Here is a 14,770-nt window from a genome sequence, read left to right as displayed (position 1 = left end):
TTTTCATTGTACTCCAAATGGAAAGATACTTAAATAACAGCTGAGAAAATAATTAAAGATGGAAAAATGTGCCGTTAAATGCCTTTTGTTTCTGTCTGCCATGCTATAACCTGTGTTTAATGTATGGCCCTATCATTTGCTATGTGGTGCTGAGGTTCTAGTTTCATGAAAAGGGTAAAATTCCCATTAAGTGGTCTTCATTGCTACAGTGTCAATACATGTCATTGCATTCTGTGTTATTTAGTACTGTTGAATTAGTAAACCTATGGAATTGTGTAATTGCATAGTATCATGACTAGAAACATGAAAGACAGCTACAGTCTTCAGCCTTTACATTAAAATCACCTGTCCCGTGGCGTGTCTAGAGTCCTATGGGCGCCAGGGCACACTTTGCACCTGGGCATCCTCTCTCCACGCTTGTTGCTCAAATGTGCTCAAAGGCAACACTGTTATAAGACCATTTTTTATGTATTATAATATACCTCTAAATTATACAGTCAAAGTTACAACATAATACTACTATCCACTATCGAGGAAACAAATATCACTGTATTGTTACTGAATGTAACCCAGTGTAGCAAGGCCAATATTAAGGGACAAACAATACCGCCACACCATGACCATATATTACCACCACATAGTGATGGAATTAATACCGCCAGACTGTTAATGTATAATACCTCCACATCATGACCACATATTACCACTACATAGTGACTGAATAATACTGATACTGAAAAAAAAAACCTCTATTCAAATACTACCAAAATACATTGACTATATAGTGGTAGATACCAGTCCTACACAGGCGCTCTGCAGACCATATAAGTGAATACAGTACAGTTACATCCAGTGACTCAGATGTGACATCTTCTCAGATTGGTTATTCACTTTACCTTTTCTTCTTCATCTGGGCCAGAGCACCATGATCACCATGATCACATCTTCCTGACACAACAAATTTATGCAGAATTTGCATTACAGACAACTTTGGCTCCTTGATTTTTCCAGCATTCTCCCTACCTATTCCCCAACAGTATTAGTGTCCCCTTTATGCCCTGCACTGTAATAGTGCTCCTTTTAGTGCCCCACACAGTAATAATGTCCCCCTTTGTGCCCGCCACACATTTGTAGTCCTGTTTCTGCCCCCTGTATAGTATTTATCCTCCTTTGTATCCCATATAGTAGTTAGGTGTCCCAAATAGTAGTTGGCGCCCCATAACTATATACGGATGTGGCCATCTTTAGCTTGACAATAATAATTTGCTGCAGCGTGATGTCACACAACAAAATGCTTGATAAAGACCCATCTATGGGTTGAAACGTTGTAAGTGTTTTTATGCTTTGTGAATAAATCAAATACACTTCTTTGGATTATCTTGAGTGCTGCAGTTCCTTTCTTCGATATCACACAACAAAAGCCATTGAAAAGTCATTGGAAAAAGTCATTGCCGCTGTAATGCGTTAAAAGTCAAAAGATAAAGACGGCTACATCTGAAGTGAATGAATAATCTCACCATACTGTTAGTGAATAATACTGCCACACCATGGCCACACATTACAACCACATAGTGACTGCAGAAGGCACCTATCTACCCCCTTATATGGGGGGTCCTAATTACTATATGGTGTCACCTGACTACTATATGGGGGCCTATCTTTTATATGGTGGGAAACTATCTACTAAGATAGGTGCGCCCATATAGTAGATAGGTGCACCCATAAAGTATATAGATGCCCCCATAAAGTAGATAGGTGCCCTTATATAATAGTTAGACACCCATATAGTAGACAGGGGGCCCTATATAGTAGTTGGGTGCCCCATAACTACATAGTGACTGAATAATCCCACTATACTGTTACTGAATAATACCACCACACTATGACCACACATTACAACCACATAGTGACTGTTGTAGACACCTATCTATTATATGGGGACACCTAACTACTATATGGGGGCATCTGAGTTATATGGAGGCCTATCTACTTTATGGGGGGAACCTATCTACTAAGATATCTGCCCCCATATAGTAGTTTGGGGTCCCATTAAAGTAATTAGGTGCCCCCATATAATTGATCCCCAGTCATCAATGATTCTTGTGCACCCATGATTTTCTCGCCAATTCACCTGTTGTCCTTTCTTGGACAATATTTGGTAGGCATAAACCACTGTACCCTACAAGAACAGCAATTTTGGACATGCCCTGACCCAGTCATCTACCCATTACAATTTGGCCCTTATCTAAGTCGCTCAGATCCTTATGCTTGTCTATTTTTCCTGCTTCCAACACATCAACTTCAAGAACTGACTGTTCACTTGTTGCCTAATATATCCCACCCCTTGACATGCACCATTGTAACAAGATAATCCATGTTATATTCGAAAAATATACATGCTCTGTAATTGCCTGTTTTATGTTATGCAGTGGATATAAAAAGTCTACACACCACTGTTAACATGCCAGATTTTTGTCATGTCAAAAAATCAGTCCAGGATTAATCTTTTCAAAACTTTTTCCACCTTTAATGTCACCTATAATCTGTACAATTGTATTGCAAAAGAAACAGAAATCTTTTAGGGTGGAAAAATAAAAATAAAGAACAAAATGTGGTTGCATAAATATGCACACCATTAAGCTAGTACTTTGTTGAATTACCCTTTGACTTTGACAGCATTCAGTCTTTTTGGGTAGAAGTCTATCAGCATGGCACATCTTGACTTGGCAATTGTTGCCCACTCTTCCTTGCAAAAGCGCTCCAAATCTGGCAGATTGCAAGGCATCCCCCTCTTCAGGTCAACCCCACAGATTTTCAATGGGATTCAGGTCTGGGCTCTGGCTGGGCCATTCCAAAACTTTAATCTTCTGGTGAAGCAATTCTTTTGTTGATTTTGGAGGTATGCTTTGGGTCGTTGTCATGCTGAACGGTGAAATTCCTCCATCTTCAGCTTTTTAGCAGAGGCCTGCAGGTTTTGTGCCAATATTGCCTGATATTTGGAATTGTTCATAATTCCCTCCACCTTGACTAAAACCACAGTTCCAGCTATAGAAAAACAGCCCAAAGCATAATGCTGCCTCCCCTATGCTTCACTGTGGGTATGGTGTTCTTTTGGTGATGTGCGGTGCTGGCTTTGTGGCAAACATACCTTTTGGAATTATGGCCAAAAAGTTCAACCTTGGTCTCATCAGACCATAACACATTTTCCCACATGCTTTTGGCAGACTTGATGTAGGTCTTTGCAAAACATAGCCAGGCTTGGATGTTTTTCTTTGTTAGAAAGGCTTCCATCTTGCCACCCTACAGGAGATAGTTGTCATATGCACTACACAACCAGTACCTGCCAGAGAGTCCTGCAGCTCCTTTAATGTTGCTGTAGGCCTCTTGGTAGCCTCCCGGACCAATTTTCGTCTGGTCTTTCCATCAAGTTTTGAGGGACGTCCAGTTCTTGGTAATGTCACTGTTGTGCCAAATCTAATCCACTTCTTGATGACCATCTTCACTATGTTCCATGGTATATCTAATGCCTTGGAAATTCTTTGGTACCCTTCTCCTGACTGATGCCTTTCAACAATCAGATCCCTTTGTGTTGTAAGCTCTTTACGGACCATGGCTTTTGCTGCCACATGCATTTAAGAAAATGTCAGGAAAACCCTAACAGAACAGCTGAACTTTATATGGGATTACTCAGAATCACTTTAAATAACGGCAGCTGTGCACTGACTATTTGACATGAGTTTAAATGTGATTGGCTAATTCTGAACACAATCACATTCCCAATTATAAGAGGGTGTTTACACTTATGCAAACATATTATTGTTGTGTTGTTGTTTTTATTTTTCCCCTCTAAATGATTTCAGTTTAATTTTCAATGGAATTGTACAGATTATGGGTTACACTAAAGGTGGAAAAAGTTCTGAAATTATTAATCTTGTACTGATTATTTGACATTGTCAAAAACCTGACATTTTAACAGGGGTGTGTAGACTTTTTATATCCACTGTATATATTCTCAGCTCAGATACAATTATTATTTTTCCATGTGTAAATGTGTGCTTGTGGGTGTCCAATGCAAAATACACATGCTGAACAGAGAAATGAATAAGCAGCTATGGAGAGAATTGTTTTTTTCTATAACAATAATAATTTTTATCTATAAAGCACCAACATACTGTATTATTCTAAATATTACTGTACAGATTGAAGAAAACTTTGAATGGATGCTGACTTTTTAAAAAGCGTATGCTAATCTAATAGTATAGCTGATACAGATCAACTTTGTAATCTACTTACTGTTAAATGTTGTTGTTTCATCCATGCAAATTCTTTGAAGTTACTGCCACTAGGTGTCTCTGTTCCTGTAATATGCAGTCCAGCCCTGTTGTCAAGCAAAATCTGTCCCTGGTTACAAAGCTGAATTGACAGACTGCCTGCCTATACAAGTCTATGGAGAGGAGAGGGGGAGCAGAAGGAGGTAGCAGAGTGAGAGAGAGTCAAACACAGACACGCTGTTAATACAAGTCTATGGAGAGGAAAGGGGTTGAGCAAGAGAAGAGTGAAAAACACAGACAGAAGATGCAGCAGCTTCCTGGTTAAATTATAGCTCACCCCAGGGCTGGATTCTCAGCGACCCTGCAAATTACTGCTATATAATCTCCATGCTGCTGATTCTACTTATATGTGTTAGACAGAGATAAGTGAGCAGGATTCCCCGCTTCTATGTGTAAAATGTATAGAAGACATGACATGTACTAGCTAAGAGACAGCTCAGAATTGCTAAGTAATGCAGATTACAAGTCGCTAGAAAAATATACACTACCGTTCAAAAGTTTAGGGTCACTCAGAAATGTCCTTATTTTTGCAAGAAAAGCAAAGTTTTTTTCAATGAAGATAACATTAAATTAATCAGAAATACACTCTATACATTGTTAATGTGCTAAATGACTATTCTAGCTGCAAACGTCTGGTTTTTAATGCAATTTCTACATAGGTGTATAGAGGCCCATTTCCAGCAACCATCACTCCAGTGTTCTAATGGTACATTGTGCTTGCTAACTGTGTTAGAAGGCTAATGGATGATTAGAAAACACTTGAAAACCCTTGTGCAATTATGTTAGCACCGTTGTAAACAGTTTTGCTGTTTAGAGGAGCTATAAAACTGACCTTCCTTTGAGCTAGTTGAGAATCTGGAGCATTACATTTGTGGATTCGATTAAACTCTCAAAATGGCTAGAAAAAGAGAGCTTTCATGTGAAACTCGACAGTCTATTCTTGTTCTTAGAAATGAAGGCTATTCCATGCGAGAAATTGCCAAGAAACTGAAGATTTCCTACAACGGTGTGTACTACTCCCTTCAGAGGACAGCACAAACAGGCTCTAACCAGAAAAGAAAGAGAAGTGGGAGGCTCCGCTGCACAACTGAGCAACAAGACAAGTACATTAGAGTCTCTAGTTTGAGAAATAGACGCCTCATAGGTCCTCAACTGGCAGCTTCATTAAATAGTACCCGCAAAACGCCAGTGTCAACGTCTACAGTGAAGAGGCGACTCCGGGATGCTGGCCTTCAGGGCAGAGTGGCAAAGAAAAAGCCATATCTGAGACTGGCTAATTAAAGGAAAAGATTAATATGGGCAAAAGCACACAGACATTGGACAGAGGAAGATTGGAAAAAAGTGTTATGGACAGACAAATCGAAGTTTGAGGTGCTTGGATCACACAGAAGAACATTTGTGAGACGCAGAACAACTGAAAAGATGCTGGAAGAGTGCCTAACGCCATCTGTCAAGCATGGTGGAGGTAATGTGATGGTCTGGGGTTGCTTTGGTGCTGGTAAAGTGGGAGATTTGTACAAGGTAAAAGGGATTTTGAATAAGGAAGGCTATCAATCCATTTTGCAACGCCATGCCATACCCTGTGGACAGTGCTTGATTGGAGCCAATTTCATCCTACAACAGGACAATGACCCAAAGCACACCTCCAAATTATCCAAGAACTATTTAGGGAAGAAGCAGGCAGCTGGTATTCTATCTGTAATGGACTGGCCAGCGCACTCACCAGATCTCAACCCCATAGAGCTGTTGTGGGAGCAGCTTGACCGTATGGTACGCAAGAGGTGCCCATCAAGCCAATCCAACTTGTGGGAGGGGCTTCTGGAAGCATGGGGTGAAATTTCTCCCGATTACCTCAGCAAATTAACAGCTAGAATGCCAAAGGTCTGCAATGCTGTAATTGAAGGAGAAAATTATTATTTGAAATAAAAATCATTATTTCTAACCTTGTCAATGTCTCGACTATATTTTCTAGTCATTTTGCAACTCATTTGATAAATATAAGTGTGAGTTTTCATGGAAAATACAAAATTGTCTGGGTGACCCTAAACTTTTGAACGGTAGTGTATATATATTTTTTTAGTTAAACTGTTAGTCAATAAATGATTACACATTGTTATAATTTTTTCACAAGTCAGGAAATATTATAAATTAGATTCTAATTTATAACATTTCCATGTGCTGGTCACTAGAGGGAGCAATTCACAAAATTGCAGCATTGCAATGTGGTGTAGACACATACGCTCTAGTGTGCTCACTCAATGCCCCATCCTTTATCCTGGCTAGTGCCAGGAGAAAGGAGGGGGCTGAATGTTCAAACCTCCTACACTGTGTGCCGCCATTTTTTGAGCGAATGCACAGTGTAGGAGGATTAGATACAGTGTAATCACACAGTATAACACGAACATACACAAACATAACTTACCTGCTCCTGCCGCTGCCTCCGCTGCCTCCGCTCCGTCCGCTCCTAGTGCTTGCATCTGAACATATGGACAGAAGCCGCGACCGGAAGTAATCATCTTACTGTCCGGCCGCGGCTTTCGGTCCACATGAAAATGGCGCCGGATGTCGCTCGGCCGAAGACCTTCCTTTTGGACTATGTGGGAGCGGCGCATGAGCCGTTCCCACACAGACGGCGTACGCTATAGTGAATAGAACGGCTCCCGTTCGCATTCTCTATGGGGATGTATGTGCCATATTCCATCTCTGTATGTGTCGTTAATCGACACATACAGAGATGACAAAAAAATGCCAGCCCCCATAGAGAAGTAAAAGAAAGAAAAAAGAAAAAAGAAAAACACAAATAAATAAATATTTATAATATATTAGTATAATAATTATTTATTTTAATAACATACTAAAAGCAAAAACATAAAAAAAAAAATTGTTACACTTTTCCTTTAAAGTGATTGTCCATCTTTTGAGATCATGTCAATTTTAGGTCCTAGATTCTGTACTGATGAATTTCCTAATATAACAGAGCTCAGTTTTTCTTATATAGTGCTCCAAATCTCCTGCATAAATATAGAGTTAAATAATAACATTGATTACTGCATAGTTATTTTTTTTTATTGATTTTAATGTATGAATATTATGTAGTTAGGACCTAAGCTCCTTCCAGTGGTGGCTTCATGCAGCCAGAATTTGGGGCTCTGTATGAGAACAGCATAGAATGTTGAACCTATTTAGATAAAAATAAAAAAACAAAAGCTAAATTATGTAGGGTAGACATTTACTTTAAGGTTTCGTAGTTTGCCAAATAAAGTTATTATGTAATGACTATGCATTTTACCATATGTTTTACCATCTGTAGTTTGTCCATATGTCTAACTTCATCAAAACGTTCTCCCTATAAATATAAGAATATTGACCAAAACGTTTTTTTCTTTACCTAATTCAGTATTCGCTCTCAATTTCTTTTACCAATCCTTATATACCTCATTAACGCAAATATTTGAGAGAATCCTGACAGATTTTTATTTTATATCCAGAATTAAATGGTGTAGATATTTTAATATTTTAGAATACTCTTTAAATAAACTGAATTTATTATGCCCCAGGGATATTTTATTAAAGATATCTATGACCGGTTTTTTTTTGTCTTTTAATCTGACAGAGTATTGTAATTTAAAGCCAAATTGTATCTTTCTTTTGGCTGAAGATATTGTTTCTAAGTGCCCTCACTTGATCTCTTAGTCCAGTTGCATTCACTTTATCACTTGGTTGAGGATTCAGGTATAAATCTGTGACATCTCCCACTATTAGATGAAAGCGTGATGGATGGTATGAGCTACACCTGCAAACAAGACTCCTCACTGGTTGTCACTGCCAATCACACCGACCATCTGTCTTCCATTTACCTAGCATAAACCCCACAGTCCTCTCCCTCATTGTTTCATTTTCTTATCACAGAGGAGCATCAAATGTTTTCTCCATGGAGGACAATGGGTTATGGAAAAACTAATTCATGGATACAAGAGGGCTGATTCTAGATCTACCTTTTCTTGCAATTTGCCAGATTAAAAAATACGTACAAATCTTTTTTAATCCTGGTCTCTCAAAACAACTTAAAAAACTTTTTGAAATGCAGATTTGTACTCGCTGGGGTACAAGACATTAATGCTAGCAACTCGTGTGTGTGTGTGTGTGTGTGTGTATTATATCTGTGTGTGTTTATCTTCAGCAGCATATGTTGTCTAACTATATGGTGTAATGACGCTATATTACAGTACAGTTTATATGCTGTAACATTTAGTGGACGCTATATCTATGACATTTTTTTTTCTGTACCATCGCATGTGTTGAATACCATTACCTTCACAAGAGTCAGACGTCATGTGAACGCAGTCATGCTTTAGCTAAACTTTAACCAAGGAAGGATGCATCACGTAACCAAACTAAAATAAACAGTACACCATTTATACCCTGGCATTCTCTAGTTATCAAGCCCTGTTATCACTATACACTAAGGATCATAAATATAAAATGACTGGAGTTTTCTCTGAGCTATATACAATACTTGGCAGCTAGAAGTACTGCAGATGAGTTGTGAACTACTTGCCAACTAATGATTATGCTCTTTATGAGTGGCAATAGGCACATCATGATATGCTGCATTATTTCATGCGGATAGCGTGGGCAATGCTGCTGCCGCCCGCATTATCAGCAGCAGGACAACTTAGCCATACTTATGACGTGACCAACACTGATTTTGACATTCAAAGGGAGAGACTTAGGGGTGGCTCCCACTTTGATAGCGTCGCAGGGAATTCCTGTGATGCGATCACAGCCCATACCTTATATGGGCAAACAGCCCAGGATTCACTGAAGGACCACAGTGAATAAAAAGATGTAATGTAAAAAACGCATTTTTACAATAATTAGCATTTATTAAACATGACCCAAGACTAAAATAATGCATACCTATTTAGTATCCTCACATCATGATATTGTTTATTATGATCTATTTACTTTAGAAAAAAAAGATAAAAACTGTAGTTAAGAAAAGAGAATTAGGTATAGAATAAAAATCTGAAAACTTATTTTGTAATCCACTAAACTTTAATGAGAACCAGTGTTGAATAAGTAGCTAGTAACAAAGCTCACTCATAAAACTGTATTCACTGAATCCTCCAGTTCTTTCATTTCTAATATGCAATAGGTGTCTGTTATATATATTTTTTTCTCAACATTATAGTGAATGAAATGATAAATGAAAAAACATCAAAACTGATGACAAAGATAGAATCCATCATTTTGCGATGAAAAGGAATCCGATAAGTCATCAGTAAAAATCCAATTGAAATCAATATATACATATTAGCTGTTAATGCTTCAATATATTTCTTATAAAACATACAGGAAAAAACACTAGTGCAAGCATTTCAACAAAATTGTAAAAAATCCCCCGTAAATAAATAATGTATTATGATACTAAGCATATTCTCCAAAATACATTGTTATAGTGTGATCAGAAAGTATTTAACGTAATAGTAATATAGTTATAGCATTATTAAACTAATTTGGGTTCTTTGTCTGACCAAAAGATTCCTGCTATTATATATTTATGGGATATTTCTTAGTATTTACATACTGTAACAAGATATGGATTTTTTTTTTCTAAATTAATTGTGAGTTATGGATCAGTTTGATCAATAGATACATCAGATTGAATTCTTTATATTGATTATTTGGACAGAAGTGAGTTTATGTATATAAAATCAATTTTTTAATGAAAAATAGCATCATACTAGGAAGAAAATTGTAAGAGCGTGCAAAAGTCAAACTACCATTCTATTTCATTTGCTCCAAAATGCCCATTGAGTACGAAAGAAGGAACTTTATATTTTGCTGAGTACTAATAAATCATGCTGAGGGGCCTCTTTATTAGAAACATCTGCTCTTTTATTATTGTAACTTCCCTCTATGGAAATTAGATACATGACCCCGGAGTGCAGCATAAAATCAAGTAAGTACATTTTCCATGGATCGGTTTCAGTGGGAATCCACAATAAAATGGTAAAATTGAGCGATCTCAGCGAGGTATAGTCATCCATGCTAGACTGTCCAGGACCGGTATTTCAAAAACTGACAACCATGTGGGGTTTTCTCCCGAAACAGTGTTGGGAGTATACGGAGAATGGGGTGATAAAGGAAAAATATCCAGTGAAAGGGGATTCTGTGGACCTCAAAAACTTGTCGACGAAAGGGGTCAAAGGAGGATGTCAAGAATCATTATAACGAATAGGTGGTGAACAGTTAAGGAAATTAACGTTGGAGCTCCAGCTAACGTGTCGGAACGCACAACTTGTCATTTCTTAGCAACAATAGGCTATAACAGCAGGTGACCAGCTCGAGGGCAATTGCTGTCAGAGGAAACAGAAAGGCAAAACTCCAGTGGGGAAAAAAAGTGCAAAAATTGGATCATTAAGTAGGTCAGATGAACCCAGATTTCTGTTGCACCATGCTGATAAGAGAGTAAAAATTTGGCGAAAGCAGCATAAATCGATGAACCCTTCTTGTTGGGTGTCAACAGTTCAGTCTGGTGGAGTTGGAGTAATGGTTTGGAGTATGTTTTTCTTTGAACACCCCGGGTTCTTTGATACCTGTGAATGGATATCTGAACAGTAAGGGTATGTGCAAACAACCTCTTTTCAGACGTAATGGAGGCGTTTTACACCTCGAATTACGCCTGAAAAGATGGCTCCAATAGGTCGGCAAACATCTGCCCATTGCTTGCAATGGGTCTTACGATGGTCTTACGATGTTCTGTGCAGACGAGCTGTCATTTTACGCGTCACTCTCAAAAGACGTCGCGTAAAATTACGCCCGCGGCAAAGAAGTGCAGTTGCAAAAACGTCTGAAATTCAGGAGCTGTTTTCGCCTGAAAACAGCTCCGTAATTTCAGACGTAATTTGTTAAGACGTGTGAACATACCCTAAGGCTTACCTAAGCATTGTGGCCGACCAATTTCTTCCCTTCATGGCACCTATTTACCCTATGGCAGAATTACACATTAGTGGCACCTGCGAGAAGATATCTGGTCTGCATGGCCCAATATTGCTGCAGAACGACTGTATTCTGCAGTTCTTAAGGAGAAAAAGACAAGACCGTAGAATCCAGGTAAGTTCCAATTTTTGTTTTCACTATATCTGGGGTGCTGCTATCTCTTTTGCTTTATATTTTTCAAAGGACCTCTTATGTTTGCACCAGGTCTTTATTTATACACAGTGATATAGTTAAGCTGCCTATACATTAAGATATCTGTCGAACGAATGATAGCTGGGCAGACAGCAATTCCTCCAGACTCCCCCATACACATGCACTCTTGACTCGGCTGAGCCTGCATGAATTTTCAATAGGGAGAAGGGAGAAAGCCACTTCCAGACTCTTCAGGCAGCAGCTTATCTAATGATGAATAAAAGGATCGAGAATGTTGAAATTCACGGCCATGGCAAAGAAAAGTATTTTTAAATAAATATTAATTTCAAGTTTTGCATTTTCATATGATTAATACATGGTAATTCGCATAAATGAAATTATAAAGTTTAAATAATAAAAAAAAGCATTCAAGCACAGCAATCTGTAATTGTTTTGATTGCATTCTAATTGTATATTCATATGTTTGCTAGCTGTTTAATCAATAAAATGAGTATAAAATTAAAATGATATGCTTTCTTATGATTTTATACATTGTCTGCAGTAATGCTTCATGTCACTCAGTGAAGTTCTGAATAGTCTGGACTGACTTCAAACACGACTTCCATAATCTGTTTTACACAAGCAGTTGCAGAATATTTGGTGCTATTATATTTGCATGCTTTCAGTGGCAAATAAAGGGAGCATTTTGTCAGAATCTTAGACAAGACTTGTTTGATATGAAAGCGGAATCTTAATCTCTATGTAACATAAGCCATTTGTGTTAACCTTTGATTTCCCATTAAAAGTGGTATTGCTAAATGGCATGTATGACTTCAAGAGCAAGGTGCGGAAATGTATTTAGTGACGACTTGAACTCATTGAAAAAGTTTATGAAGCCTAAAAAATGTTTCATATGGGCACAAAACAGTAAAAAAAAAAAATGTTTTCTATACTTACCTTTAAATTTAGTCCTTAGGGTCCCCACTGGTTCCTTTTGTCATTGCTGCATGATGACATTTCATCTAGTGGCACATCATGTGACCATGGCAGCTAATCTTAACCCACTATGGAGAGGTGTTATCATAGTGACACATCACCAATGATTGTTTGGCTGCCACGGTCACATGATGGTGTATACAGTACATACACTATGTGGCTAAAAGTATGCTGATACCCTTGAGTTCAGTATTTTCGGCCACACAATTTGCAAGCAGGTGCAAAAATTCAAGCTCACAGCCATGCAATCTCAATAGACAATCATTAAAAATAATAGGGGGTGTACTGAAGAGCTCAGTGACTTAGAATGTGGCACTGTTATGGGATGCCACCTTTGTCAGTCAGTTTGTAAACTTCTGATCTGCTAGATCTGCCCCGGTCAACTGTGTGTTATTGTTGTGAAGTGAAAGTGTCTAGGATTGACAAAAGGGACATAAAAATCGCCCATCCTTTGTTGCATCACTCACTCCAAACTGCCCCTGAAAATTGGATTAGCACAAGAACTGTGTATCACCAGCTTCATGAAATTGTTTTCTATGGTAGAGAAGCTGCACACAAGCCTAAGATCACCATGTGTAATGCCAAGCGTTGGCTGAAGTGGTGTAAAGCACGCCGTCACTGGACTCTGGAGCAGTGGTAACGTGCGCTCTGGAGTGATGAATCATGTTATACTATCTGGCTGTCGGATGGACTAATCTGAGTTTGGCAAATGCCAGGAAAATCTTACCTAATTGAATGTACAGTGCCTACTGTAGAATTTGGTGGGACTGGTCTGGGGCTGTTTAATAGGTTTTGGGCTAGGCTCCTTATTTCCAGTGAAGGGTAATGTTACAGCATACGACATTAGAGACAACAGTATGCTTCCAAATTTAACTGTGCCCCTGAGCACAAAGTGAGGTTCATAAAGACATGGTCTGACTAGTTTTGTGTGGAAGAACTCAAGTGGCCTGCACAAACCCCTGACCTCAACCCCAATAAAGACCTTTGTGATGAATTGGAACTCTGATTAATCACTAGTCAGACAGCACATGAAATATTAAATCAATTTTTGGGCACTAGTGCACAAGAGACATAGTAGGGCTTGAGCAGGTTTAAAGGCAGGCAACCAAAGTAAATAATAGAATGGGGGGGGGGACTACAGTACCAAGATGTTTAAAAAGTCGGTTGAGTGACCGAATAACTATGTATAAATATATCATACTGTAGGTCAATAAAGAGATCTCTCTCATGATATATTTATACCTACCAGGAAATATGTGGATGACCACCTATCACACAAGATTATCAACAGATCACATTGGTGTGCACCACCCAATAAAGCCGTATTATGAGGAAGGGGAAGGAGGAAAAGTATGTGATCTGATACTAATAGTTAACTTTTATTGATATACATTAAAATAAACAATTGAGCTAAAAGTCCAATGGTGCAACAAGGTTTGTGTGAGTGACCCCCAAACTCACATACCTGTGGGCCATGTATGGTATGGTATAGTATACTGGTAAATTGTAGATTGTGTTGCTATCAACAGCGCTTCAGTGAGGAGAACACAAAATTGTGCTTCCAAAGTTGCAAGCATATGGTCTAAGACTGCAGTATAGCAAAAATGAGGGCAATGGTAGCCAATAGCACTACCATGCGACTGTACTGCAACACAGTGTGAACATGAACTTGCTGTATACGCCCTCAAGTTGAGGTCTCAGTGAACCAAAGCGTAAGCGTGTGGCGCAGTATTGGCTGCAGAGCTGTCACTTGTATGACAAGGTAATCGCCATACTAAATGACAGAGGGCTGTGTGATGGTAGAATTGATTTTATTATGAAGCAATATTTTAATGTCTCCCTGGTGCAAACAGGGCCATAGCTGCCATACCTAGGCTAATCCACTATCAACTGTTTCCACTGCACTGCTGACAGCAGTCGGCTGTTCAGCTCACAGCACGAGCGTGTTGTCAGCGCAGCACACCCTGCTGTTATTCCCGAGCAGCTGGTTGTTAGTTCCTACCAGTCGCTACGCCCTATTTGACCGCCGGTGAATTCACCGTGCGGTCTCGTCATTGGGCTCACAGCACGAGCGTGTTGTCAGCGCAGCACACCCTTCTGTTATTCCCGAGCAGCTGGGTGTGAGCTATCACCAGCCGCTACGCTCCATTTGACCGCCGGTGAATTCACAGTGCGGTCTCGTCATTGGCGCCTACCCCGTGCACACACGGGAATAGGGCTATTGCCTTGCAGGACAGCTTGTTCTGCGGGGCTCTTTGATTTCTCAGCGCTGGAGGCACCGCTCCGCTCTGAGAAACAGTATACAT

General features: G+C 39.1%; 1 protein-coding gene across 1 annotated transcript in view; it reads right to left on the bottom strand.

The window, feature by feature from the left end:
* The window catches only part of LOC142657885 (transmembrane protein 132D-like), an 863,822-nt gene that overhangs the window by 578,809 nt on the left and 270,243 nt on the right, over window positions 1-14,770 (bottom strand). The window lies entirely within an intron of this gene.

This window comes from Rhinoderma darwinii, chromosome 1 (assembly GCF_050947455.1).
Source record: "Rhinoderma darwinii isolate aRhiDar2 chromosome 1, aRhiDar2.hap1, whole genome shotgun sequence".
Classification (NCBI taxonomy): Eukaryota; Metazoa; Chordata; class Amphibia; order Anura; family Rhinodermatidae; genus Rhinoderma; species Rhinoderma darwinii.
This window is presented reverse-complemented; position numbering and strand designations above follow the sequence as displayed.